The sequence below is a fragment of the Sceloporus occidentalis genome, unplaced genomic scaffold (genome assembly GCF_023333645.1).
Source record: "Sceloporus occidentalis isolate IW3139 unplaced genomic scaffold, rSceOcc1.0.p SCAF_2, whole genome shotgun sequence".
Classification (NCBI taxonomy): domain Eukaryota; kingdom Metazoa; phylum Chordata; class Lepidosauria; order Squamata; family Phrynosomatidae; genus Sceloporus; species Sceloporus occidentalis.
The window spans coordinates 132,606,139-132,618,923 of NW_028316982.1; positions in this window are offsets into that span (position 1 = coordinate 132,606,139).

A 12,785-nucleotide genomic window follows, 5' to 3' on the forward strand; every position below is an offset into this window, starting at 1 on the left:
TTGGCCACTTGAAAAGTCGGCACTTCTGGCTGAGACGTCCTCGTAGGACGGCGGGAGAGCTGCCAACGGTCAAGTAGAAGTGGGGCCCCTCTCGTCGTACAGCAGTCACTGTCGTCCGCCGGGGTCATGCCAGCTGGGTGAGGCTAACACCTTCCTCTGAAACTCTCAGGCAAGGGTGCTCCACTTCCCGGCCAACGCACCAGAAAATGAAGGGGGAGGGTAGCAAGCCCTCCCAACCTATGCCGGAAGGGTCCTTGGAGCACCCAGCAACAAAGAAAGTCCAGAGTCCAACTGTAGCTCAAAATAAGCACACCTTTATTCTCCGTACGGGGTGACAGCTGCCTAAATGGCAATTCCAAGACTGTCACACCCCATTGTCTTTCTTCAAACCTTTTATACATTTTAAAATGCAAGCATAGCTTAACCAGCATCTTCTTTTGGGTTAACTTTCAACATCTCCCAAAACCAGTTTATTGACTCATTCCTGTCTTCCTGCCTTCCTGGCAAGTTTCCACAGTTCTGGTTAATCCTTCACAATCCCCTTGTTCCTCTTTATCAGATTGCTTGGCCATATTATGCTGTAATCATAAAACTGCCCAACTGTCCTTTTAACCTTTAGGTGTTTGTTCCTCTCATTAAGACTTGAAAAGCCACCGCCCTGCCCTCTGTTCAGGTTTATTTGTTCAGGTTGCCAAATGACTTGGACTGGTCTTAGACTTTTCAATCTTGTTGAACAGATTTGGTTGGCATAAAACAGCTGGTTGGTTTATAACACAGAGATTTGGTAAACCTTGTCTCCAAAAGGAAAGCTAACATTGAATTCTGAGGAGGCAGGAGGGTATGGAAATGTTTTGTTTGTTTCTCCCAAGCAAATGGAACAAACCACTGCTTCCCTATCCACCTTGATTTGCTGCCCACATTGCCCTCCCTCCCAGGAGAGTCCTTGTTTTGACATTTGGCCTCCATTTACACCACATGCCTGCAGCAATCCCTTAATGGTATGGCAAACAGACTCCCCTCTGGGTCTATAAGCCAGTGCTTTTGACAGCAAGCAAGTCCTGTCTGATAGAAAGTTTATACAAAACAAGTGCCTTAAAAAAACTAAACAACCAGAGCAATGAAATAATATTATTGTAACACCAGCCTAGCAGATTGGAACGAGTGTAAGCAGAAGCCCAGGGCTTGCAAACCCACCAAGGGGCCTAGGGGGACACGTCAGACTGTTTTGCTGTTATCCTGCCTGTCATTACTGTGGAGTTTTAGCATTTATTCAGCTGTCAATCTCCCACACTTTTCTTGAACTCCAAATGCCCTTCACAAACATGAAGGAAAAAAAAACCCAAACCCAAAAACCCAGCAGTATTGGTTTTGTGACTTTGAAGGTGATCATTTTGCAGCATCTCTATTTCTGTAGCTCTTAAAACATATGCAACAGCCTGTATCAAGGGAAAAGAAGACCACTGTCCTTTGTGCTCTCAGCAGCAAAACGATTACTTGAAAGGTCTTGGGATAGCATGGAGTGGACAAACTGTCTGTTCACAATAGCTAGTTAAGATCTGGAATGCAACAAGCACAATTATCATAAAATATTTGACCAAATACATAAATCCCCCTCAAAGCATTAGACCAAATTGCTAGATTCTCCTGCATGATAAGAATGTTAGTGATCTCTTCTGTTAATTCTTTCTAACATTTCTTTGCTCTCTTAGAATTTTTGCTTTGTCTCTATTGTACAACATAATTACAAAAATAATTAACAGAGACTGGCATGGTGGATAGATGGGATTTAAACCAGATAGACCTGGCTTAAAATCCCTGCCTAACCATGTAACTTCCTGGGAAGTCTGGGCTAGCCATTCAAGCTTGAAATTTCCCAGCCAGTAAGGTCAGCAGAGTGAGCATAATGGAAGTTACAGAGAAACCATGTATAGCACTCTGAAGAAAGGACAGGATAAAATGTAATCCTTAAAAATTAATAAGAGGCAATGGGATATCTGCCTAGCACTCTACCACCCTCTTTCCAATACTGGTGTGTGTGTGTGTAAACATTAATCATGATACACTCGTGTTAAGATGTATAAGGTGTTTTTGGAGTGGAGAATGGCAAATGCTGTTTTAGAACAATATCCGTCTCCATCCCAAATATGTGTCCAGTCTGGTTCATGCCTATGTCTAAACCAGTTGTGTCCTCCTTTCTCATTATTGTACACTTGATGGCCTAAATCTTGCTGTCAGTCCTGACCAGAGCAGATTCATTCAGTCAGTGGGGTTTACCTCTGTGTTGACTCACACTTTATTGACTGAATAGGGCTAAGCTATTGGTATTAACCCACAGAATGTCAGTCACTATCTAGACCCTGGATATGTGGATGGACATATATGTTTGTTTAAAGCATTTATTTGCTGTCTGGCAGGACAAATTTTCCCCCACTTATTTAGATTATAATAATGGTTTGCTGTTGGTGGTATGCTTATGAGTGACACATGCAAGTTACTAGTAGATGTTGCTGTTGTCACATGGATCAAATATGGCAGATCCAGCCTTCCTTTCATACATATAATGGGCCTAAGTGAAGCAGTTCTCATTAATTCCCCTGAAGTTAATGGGACATAGGTTGCAATCTTCATAGCATCTACAAGAGTAGCATAGTTCTAAGAATTCAAAGACATATGTAGCCATGTTAGTCTGGAAAATAAGTATGCAAAGAGATCTTGTAGCACCTTTGAGACTGACTGAGATAGGTGTAGAACAAGCTTTTGTAGACTTAGCACTGTCTTCACAGGCCAGGATATTTCAGGAGCAGCCCGAAGTATTCTGGCTTCGCCGCTGCCCTGATCTGAACCCATTACCTTGGCCTCCATTTCTCTGCTGCAGTGGCTGTCTGTAGGAGTGTCCCACTGGGCCACATGGTGTGATGGCCCCACTCCATGTTGCTCACTTCTGATGTTAGAATAACGTACCCAGTGACAGTCACATGATGAGTACTTCATTTTGACCTTAAAATGAACAACCCATGGCGGTGGGGAATGTGCCGAGTGGCCCAATGGGATGCTCATGCAGATGGCCATCATGGCACAGAAATGGAGGGATCCAGATCTTCCAAGAAGATGTGGAGCAACTGGTGAATTATTTTAATTCATTTTAACTTTGTTATGGTATGGGATGTCCAGAACATTGTCTGGAGTGCCTGCATCAGAACCAGGGTTTGGGCTGTGCATCATCCGAACAGGATGATGTCAAAACTTGGAGTGAACTAATGCCTAGGAACAGATCTTTATAGTTCTATCGTGCCATTTATTTTCAATTACAATTCTGAAAAAAAAATCCAACTTCCTCTGTCCTTTGAACTGGGGGATAATTTTGATCTCTTTAAGCTATGGCAGGAAATAGAATTCCAATGTTTGGGGTTCAGAATTTTCTCAGGAAGTGAAACTCTGAGACAGAAAGGAATCACTCTCCCCGTGTGTGGGGACTGGTTTGACTCCATTTGTAATCTCCATTTGAGGATTTCACACTGCAGTTGTCACTTTTGGGTGTTGTCCTTGTTGTGGTTGTTAACCACCCTTGAGTTGACCCAAAGTCACAGTGGCCCTGTGGGTGAGATATCTCGACACCCCCCCCCCCCCCCCACAATCTTCCACTGAACATAGTTCCTGAGAATCCATGCCCATGACCTCTCTGGTTGAGTCTATCCATCTGGCATGAAGTCTTCCTCTCTTTTTGCTGCCTTCTACCTTTCCTGGCATTATTGTCTTTTCCAATGAGTCACATTTTCATAATATCTACAATATCCTCAGCACTTTTCTCCAGCACCACAACTCAAATTAGTTGATTTTCTTTCTGTCTGCATTCTTCACTGTCCAGCTCTCACATGCATACATGGTGATGGAGAATAAAATGGCTTGGATGATTCTAACCTTAGTGTTCAGTTGCATAGCTTTACTCTTTAGGATCTTGTCTAGTTCTTTCATAGCTGCCTTTCTCATTCCTAGTCTTCTGATTTCTTGACTGCACTCTCCATTCTGATCAGTGTTTGATCCAAGGTACAGGTACTCTTTTAACTATTTCAATTTCCTCATTGTCTAGGTTCAATTTATGTAGATCCTCCATGGTCATTATTTTTATTTTCATTAAGCCTGCCTTTGAAGTTTCTTCTTTGACCTTCCTTAGTAATTATTCCAAGTCTATGATGAGTACTTCAATCTGACAGTAATTATTCCAAGTCTATGACGGGTACTTCATTCTGCTAGTGGCATGGTGCCATCCACACACCTTAGATTGTTGATGTTCCTTCTTCCTGTCTTATCTCCTCCTTCTTCTGAGTCTGAGCCTGCTTTTCTTATGATATTTTTTGCCAAGGGCCAGGATGCTCCATGACAAGAAAAAGAACATACAACAAGATCAAGAAGAAATAAAAAGATGTTGGATGCAATACAGAGAAGAGAAAAAATGAACGACACTTGAGGCATAGAACCATACAACGATGACCTTCCAATTCTAAAAAGTAAGGTGGAAGCTGCAATAAAAGAAATTGGGAACAATTAACCTCAAGGGATAGATGATATTCCAATAAACCTGCTACAATACACACAGAAAGAATCAACTCTAGTGCTCACTAATATATGCCAACAAATATGGAAAACAAAATGGTGGCCAACAGACTGGAAATGATCAACATACATCGCAATCCATAAAAAAGTCGACACAAAAGAAAGTAGTAACTACAGAACCATAGCATCAAGCTTCATGTAAGCAAAATTATGCTCAAAATTCTGCAGCACAGACTCCAATCATACATGGAAACAGAAATCCCAGAGTGCAAGTGAGGTTCAGGAATGGAAGGGGCACTAGGGACCACATTGCAAACACACAATGGCAAAAGGGAGTTTTGCCTTACTGGAAGGTAAAAACAGATTTTGGTGACCAAGTGGCTTCACATTTTCTATTAAGAGCTGCTCATCTTACACATGGCCTATTGGCTTCTTCAAACATGATCCACCCATGAAACAACAATGTTTGTTATTACAGTCCGTCCTCGCCTTACACGGGGGATCCGTTCCGGATCCCTCTGCGTAAGGCGAATTCTGCCTATGCTCGAGCCCCATTGGAAATAATGGGGCTCGTGCGCGGCGGTGCGGCAGAGCGGGCACGCGCGGGGCGCAACGGGTGCGCGCGCCCATTCAATTGAATGGGACGCGCCACCCCTTCTGCCCCGCGTGCGCACCGCGGCTTGAGCACATATGCTCAAGGCCGCGTATGGCGCACCCGCGTATGGCGCGGGCGCACTGTAAAGTACTTTTTTAAAATAGTGGTGTACTAAATTACGTGGTCCCAATGACATATTTCCTGTGATCCTATTGTTAGTCCTGAGTAAAGCAGACCAATTGAATCAATGGGATTTACTTGTGTGTTGACTCACCATTTAGCAATTGTTTTAATGGGTTTACTCTAGTTTCAATAGGAATGCAGTCATAGTTGGAGTGTTTTTAGTATCCTTCACATAGCAAGGCTTTCTCAGAGAGGCTGGTGCGCTTCTAGCTTTTGAGGCCTACACCCCTAATCATTATGGAGGAAAACAATCTAGCAAAACTGATATTAAGCACGGTGAGTCCATTCCACAGTTGAATGGTGAAAGTTCTTTCATCTGTTTTGACAGGGATGGGCAGAAAAGCAAGCTGTGAAATTTATCAATTAACAAAACATGAGCAAGAGTCTATATGAGAACTAGGGACAAAATGACCCCCCCCCCTCCACTGGTGCTGAACACAACTGATGCTATTTATTGATCTGAGACTGGAATTAGATCAGTATTACTATATTATCCAAATGAGAAATATCAAAATGATGTATACAAAATCTGAATGTAAAGCATGTATTTTAATTACCATTCTCTGATATTTCAGTATAATTTTGTCATTCATTGTTCCTAAATCCTGTTTTAGTCCAGACTAAAGTAGACCCATTAAATAGAGGCTGGATGGCCATCTGTCGTGGATGCTTTGATTAAGATTTCCTGCATGGCAGGGGGTTGGGCTGGATGGTCCTTGCAGTCTCTTCCAACTCTATGATTCTATGAAATCAATTGGATTTATGTGTGTTGCCTCTGCACCCAACAATTCAACAACAGGATGCCAACCATTTTCTTACAGCCAATACTACATTGTGGTTGTTCTTGTTGTGTGAGTTCGAGTAATTTCTGGGGTTTTCTTGGCAGAATTTGTTCAGAGGGGTTGCCTTTACCTTTCTCTGAGGCAGAAAGTGTATGGCTTGCTCAAGATCTCCCAATAGGATTACATTGCCGAGTGGAGATTCGAACCCTGGTCTCCTAGTCCTATAGTAAACCACTGCACCACTCTGGCTCTGAACAATGTGTTACATATTTCAAAACATGTATATAGCAATTTCTCCTGGAGAGCTGACTCCTTCACACACAGAAGACTGCAAGGGTACTTGAATGGGTGGAGGGGGAAGACTGGAGTTCTTACTATGGAATGTATTGGGCTAGTATGTCAGCTTAGCCAGGAGTGATGTGGGCAGGGACAGCATTTGATGCATGGCAGACTGAGTCCTTGGAGGGATAAAAATGAAATCTATCAATCCTGCTTTTAGGGAAATTATTCACCTGAATTATGTGGAAAGGCAGAAGCAGAAGCAGAGTGGAATACATAGGAGTATGCAAAGCCAAAGCGTGACTAACTTCTCTAAAGGCAGCAGATCCGGCCATATCTTGGAAACTAAGCAGGATCAGCCCTGGTTAATACTTGTATGGGAGTCCACTGACCAATACCAAGTGCTGGAGGCTATATTTCAGAGGAAGGGACTGGGAAATGCCTTCCCTAAGGAGGAAGGCATTTCACAGGTGAACTTCATATTGCTGTTGTTGTGCCTTCAATTTGCTTGTGACCTATGGCAACCCATGTCATATCAGAGGGTTTTCTTGGCAAGTTTGCCTTGCCTTTGCCTTCCCCTGAGGCTGAGAGAGTGTCCCTTGCCTAAGAAAACTACATGCCATAAATCGACCTTACACACACACATACAAAATCCATCCCAGCATTTGACTGCACTGGGTTTATTCACTTTACCTGCAAAAGTCTCCCTTTCCCTGCTATTTAGTCCAGTCCAGCAAGTCCGAGGAGTGAAACTGGTGTGATTGGAAGAGCAAACCTTTCCTCCTCGGCTTCTTGCATCCAAGCTACAGAAATCATCTAGTTTGATCCCACTGCCCTGGCTCCAGGAGATGGAATTCTGAGGATTGTAGTTTGTTGGGAGTAAGGCTGTGTTGGGGCTGATTGCTAGGGATGTGCCGCCCTCTAGTGGGGACATGGTGTTCCTGCAGCCTTAGGAGCTGGAGGCAGAGTCCTGGGATCTCTCCAAGGTCCTGATCTGGGTCCTGGCTGGAAGCTGGGGCTCACTTTGCAAGGGCAGAAAGAGCCTTCTTCTAACAAGGAAAGGCCAGAGACCTCTTGTGTAGGACAGAGGGGCCTCATTAGCTTCACCATCCAGGTAATTCTATTCTATTTCATTTCATTTTTATGCTGTCTTTCTCCCAAAAAGGGACCCAAGGCAGCTTTTAAAAAAAGAGGGAACCCAAGGTAAACAGCACTTGCACACTTTCAGTTAGGATTTACTAGGATTTATAAGTACCATTTCATTCACTAGGCCTGATCTACTCCAAGATATTTTGGAGCATATACTGAGCCCCAGGAATTTGATTTCATTACCAGAACTGAAGCTTGCACACATGATTCTGTTCCTAATTCCCCCCTCCCCTAGTGATCTTGCTTTCAATAGTCTGATATGGTGCAGAGAGAGATGGGGGGGGGGGGAGAGAAAGGGAGAGGGAGAGAGAGAGAGAGAGAGAGAGAAGACTTTGGTTAAACCAATAGGATGCAGTAATTTTTGCTGATTTACCAGCAGCCACCCAGAGGTCTGTCTTCTATCTGCCCCTTCTCCATCTAATCCATCCTCATCTCTACTCCTCAGGATGTGTTCCATCAGATCTAGTTTCCTGCACCTTTAGCCAGAGTCTCTAATGAGAGGAGTGGTGAGAGGCTGACAGCATCCTTCACTCTCTAGCTAAAGACAAGGAAATTGAAATTAAGCCGACCTCATCTGATTTAAATCAGAGTAACAACACTATGATCATGCAGGGATTTTTCTTACAGAAACCCTTAATCTGCTCACTTCTGGAGATTAGCAAGTGAAGATCTGATAATAGTGTCTTTTATTTATTCATTTATTTTATTTGAATGCTGTCATTCTCCCAACTTGGACCCGAGGCTGCTCACAAAATCTTAAAAACAACAATAAAACAATGCCATTTTAAATAATAAAGCACAATTGAAACAACCCATTAATGTAAAAATGCAAAATCCTTTAAAATATTAAGTTAAAAATATAAAACAATTAAAAAAATACTGATAAGGAGCAAATACCCCAATTAGAAGCCTCCCTGCAAGCGATTATGTATTAAAAGCTTATTTTAATACACTTATATTCTCCACCCTAGTTATGATAATCTGCAAGAGAGTTTCAGACGGCCTGATTTCTTTGACATCCATTGAATTAAACATATTGTCCAGCTCAGGTAAAAAGACAGAGATATATATCTCTAGTTTTTCCTTGCTTGGAATTCTTGTAAAACACTGTAAAGTTTGACTACTCTCTGATTCCAGTTCCATTTGGTTTTACTTCATTTAATCAGTAATTTACTACATATCCCAGCCAAAAATAAGAATACTAGTTGGGCAGGGAGGGCCTTCTGTACCTTTAACAGCTGAATATGGAAAAACGAGCTAGCAAAATTTGTCATAGCAGCAATCAAAATTAGATTCTATATGTCTGATCTGTTGATCATTGATAAATAATTGATAATTGGGTTCTATTGTGTGCTGGTCAAGTCAGGCTGCCATTCAAAGGACTGCTATGGGGACAGACTGAAAAGTTGGCAGTCCTATTTCAGGAACCAGATAAAACTGGCTCTAGACGTTTTAGTTTTTGAGAAACCCTCAAATGACACCTGCCCTGGCCACAAAAAACACAGTACCTAAATTTAGTCCCATTTGCCAGGGAGGTAGCTGTGTCTCTTTTGCAGAGACATGGGAAAAGTACAGACAATTGACATTTGCCTAACTGTTGGCCAGGAATTGGGTTTGGCACTTTAGGTGGGCAGCTCCCATATCAGTGGCATTGTGGATTTGCTCTGAATAGAATTGAGTCTGAATTTTAATCACTATCCAGGGTGATCAACCTTATTTGCAAAGCAGGTTCCGCTCTTTTAATAGCCCTTTAAAATCTAGAGTGGTTAAACCATTCCCCACAATTTCCTCTCTTGGTCCACATATCACATTGTCAATGATAGGACCACCACCACCACCCCACCAGCCTTCAGCATTTAAACCACAATATTTTGTTATTTTGTTATTGGAAAATTTCGAGGCCCCTTACTTGTGAGTGTAAGTGCAGATCTTGTGAGTGCAGGTGTTATAGACTATATTTGTGCTTGTGTTGTCAGTTCCTTGCTTTTCAAACACTATTTTCTATATCAGAGTGGGCAATGCATGGACTTCCAAATATTTTTGGATTACAGTGAGCATCAGCACTTGTCAGCAAAGCCAATGGTGAGAGATGGTGGGAGCTGAAATCCAGCTACATCTGGAGCACCACATTCTTGCCCTTTGGGGATGCTTTACCAGTTGGTGATGCAGTTTTACTTCCAGTCTGTAGTTTTTCTTGGATGCTGTTCACTCCCTATTCAGTACTATAAAATGTGGTACAATCCTAAGCATGCTTACTCAAAAGCATATGTCATTGAGTCCAGAGGTTTAGAATTCCCTCTTGTTTTCAGTACATCTGAGATCAGAAGCAAAAATAAATAATACAGAAATCCTCTAAGTTCATTTATCTGGGGGAGTGGGATGGGAGATTGAGATCTTCACTTCAGTCCAACCTCTGGACGTATGACAGTGTACAACTGGGTGGGCAAAGTGTGGCCCATGGTCTGTAACCTCCACATTGCTTTCCTTTGACAGGGTCAGGATCTCATTGCTTTTCCATTTTCTGTGTGTGAGGGAGCCAATCAGCTTCAGGCTTCAGATGACCACCACATTTTCTTTAGACTTGCTTCTTCAAACTCTTTCCTCTTCTCCATGAGCCCATTCAGATTTGATAAACAGCTCCTGGAAATGATAATGTTTGTGAGAGGTTTTTATGTATGTGTTTCCTCTTTAAAAAAAAATAAAAGGAAAGAGATTTTAGCCACATTTTCCCCACTCCATATTCCTCACTTTCTTCCTAATTTTCTTTCCCTGGATCTGAAATTGTATTTTAAAATGCCAGGGGAAGAAAAAGTTCTGTGCGGGAAGAATATAGAGCGGGAGGAAAGAGTGGGCGAAGGGCTAAGCAGTCCAACCTTTCCTAGTTCCTTCTAAATGCCACCTTCCCATAGTGGTTTCAGTGAAGATGGTGATGGCCATGATGACAACAATGATGTGCTTAACCTCATCTTCCCATCTTCATCACTGACAGCAGGAAAGGAGATAGTGAATTCAATGACAGTGGCTCTGACAGAAGCCGGCAAGGACTGAAGAGACCTTCAACAGAAAAGACTGAGCAGCCAGGTGGCAAGTTGACAAATCAGTAGCCTCTTTTACTCACAAGTAAATCCTTCACAGTAAAATGTATGGGATTGTAGCTTGTTTAACAGCACAGAACAACAAGCTCAGATGAACCCTGAGCTATGCAGAAATTAATGTATAAAAAGATAGCCAAGGGAGGAACAAGCATGCTCAGAGGCTTCCAGAATATCATGTTCATTTCTAATATGAAATGCAGTGGATTCTGCTGGTCAGAGAACAGAATAAAGTCATTATACCAGTGTACCAATCTCAATGTGTAAAACTTGATTCCCTGCCCCTGCTAGGAATCCTCTTTAAATGTTACATACTTTGGCATATTTTATTGTTGTGCAGCTGACATCCCGAGGCCTGAATCATATTCTTTAGTCCTGACTAGACTAGACCCATGAAATCCATTGTTGAATAGTGAGCCAACAGATAGGTAAATCCTATTGATTTAATGGGGCTACCCTAGTTGAGGCTAACAATAGGATTTAGGCCAGCATCTTCCCTTTTGCTCATGGGTGGTTTAGTTTTGCTGGTACTCATGGGCCAAGTTTGGTACTTTCTCTAATGGTCCAGCATTAACCAAAGTTAATGACTTTGCTAGGATTTCATTCCACATTCAACCTCATCTACGACTTTCAACATTAATGTGGTCCACCTTCTTCTATTTTGTAGGCTTCTTGGTCCATTTTTCCTTTTTTTAAAAAACAAAATGTACTCTTGCCATTTTTGGGGTTTGTCAAGCCTGTTGATACCTTCCTCTTGTCTGTGAATGATGCCACTTGGGCTACATGAAAACTGTTACTCATTCTGTGAAGAGAGGGACTGATAGCTTTATGTAAAGGTGGGCCTTGAATAGGCAGCTGGGATCCATCCCTTTCATTGTTGCTCAGTGCTAATGAAAGACATGATGCATGATAATGGAGCTTGACTGTGGGGATGGTTCAGGGTTCCTCTTATGACCAGAACATGGCCTAACCAGCCATTAAAAGCAAAGTAGGAATTTCACTTTGATAATATTATTCCTTTAAATTATAGTATGGGAGATATGATAGAAGATTCACCTTAAATTATAGTACTGAAGATACCTTTTTTAAAATGGAATTAATCATTGAATTGTAGAGAGGCTAATTCAGTAATCCAGCCTAGATTTAAACTAACAGTCCAATCTACCTATAACTAAGGCATATGCCATAATGGCCTAGTCTGACTTTAATTAAGAGTTGGTACAATAGCCTAAGCTGTGCAAAGGCAGTCCTGGCTGTAACCATCACAGAAAGGTTTGGGGTTTGTTTTGGTGTGTGTGGGAGAGGTTATCTGAAATAGACGATGGATCAGATCAAGCCTTTGCTATTATTATTTTTTTGCAGGGAGGGGGCACAATCTATAACAATTTTTCTGAAAGCTAAGAGTAAATTTAAACATTGCATGAATATTGTGTGTGTACCTTTAGATGGTCTGTTTCATGTAAACCATTTTTTTTAAAAAAAGTAGCTGAACTGTAGTTTTATACAAATTGAAAAAGCAATCCTAAAGCTGAATTGATGTACACAGAAGAATAGGTGGTAAAATTTGTTGTTAATGGACAAGAGTAAGTTCATTTCAGCAGACTGTCTTGTCTCTGGCCCAGGTATGTTTAGTGTAAATGGATGCTGCTGCAGCTGCTTATGTCTTTCCCCACCTGCAATTATAACGCTCCAATTTTCTGCCATGTTGCTTCCTTTTGTAGTATTCCACATACATGTGGACAAGAGCAACAACACTGGTAATTTTGGAGCAGAAAAAAAAAGGTCCAACAGGGAAGATGCAAAATTTGAAATTTGACTCAGAATCACAGGTTCCTGAAGTTTATGTGTTCTGATCCTTGCTTTTTGATAGAATAGATAACAAGACACTGTATTTTGAAATGTGTGTGTGCGTGCGTGTGTACATATATTTGTGTATAATTTCAGCACACTGTTTTTGTTTTTTTAACCAAGAGCTGCTGCCTTTGACAAAGCAACATTGTGCAGAGATACAAACAATGGCAAAGGGTCCCAAAGCCACCTGTCTTCAAGGAGCCTACATTTTCTATTTCATTGTGAATATGGGGGTATAATTGCTAGTTTTGAAGGTCACCTTTATAGACATCATCCCCAACTCATGAAAGTTTGTTTTCATCC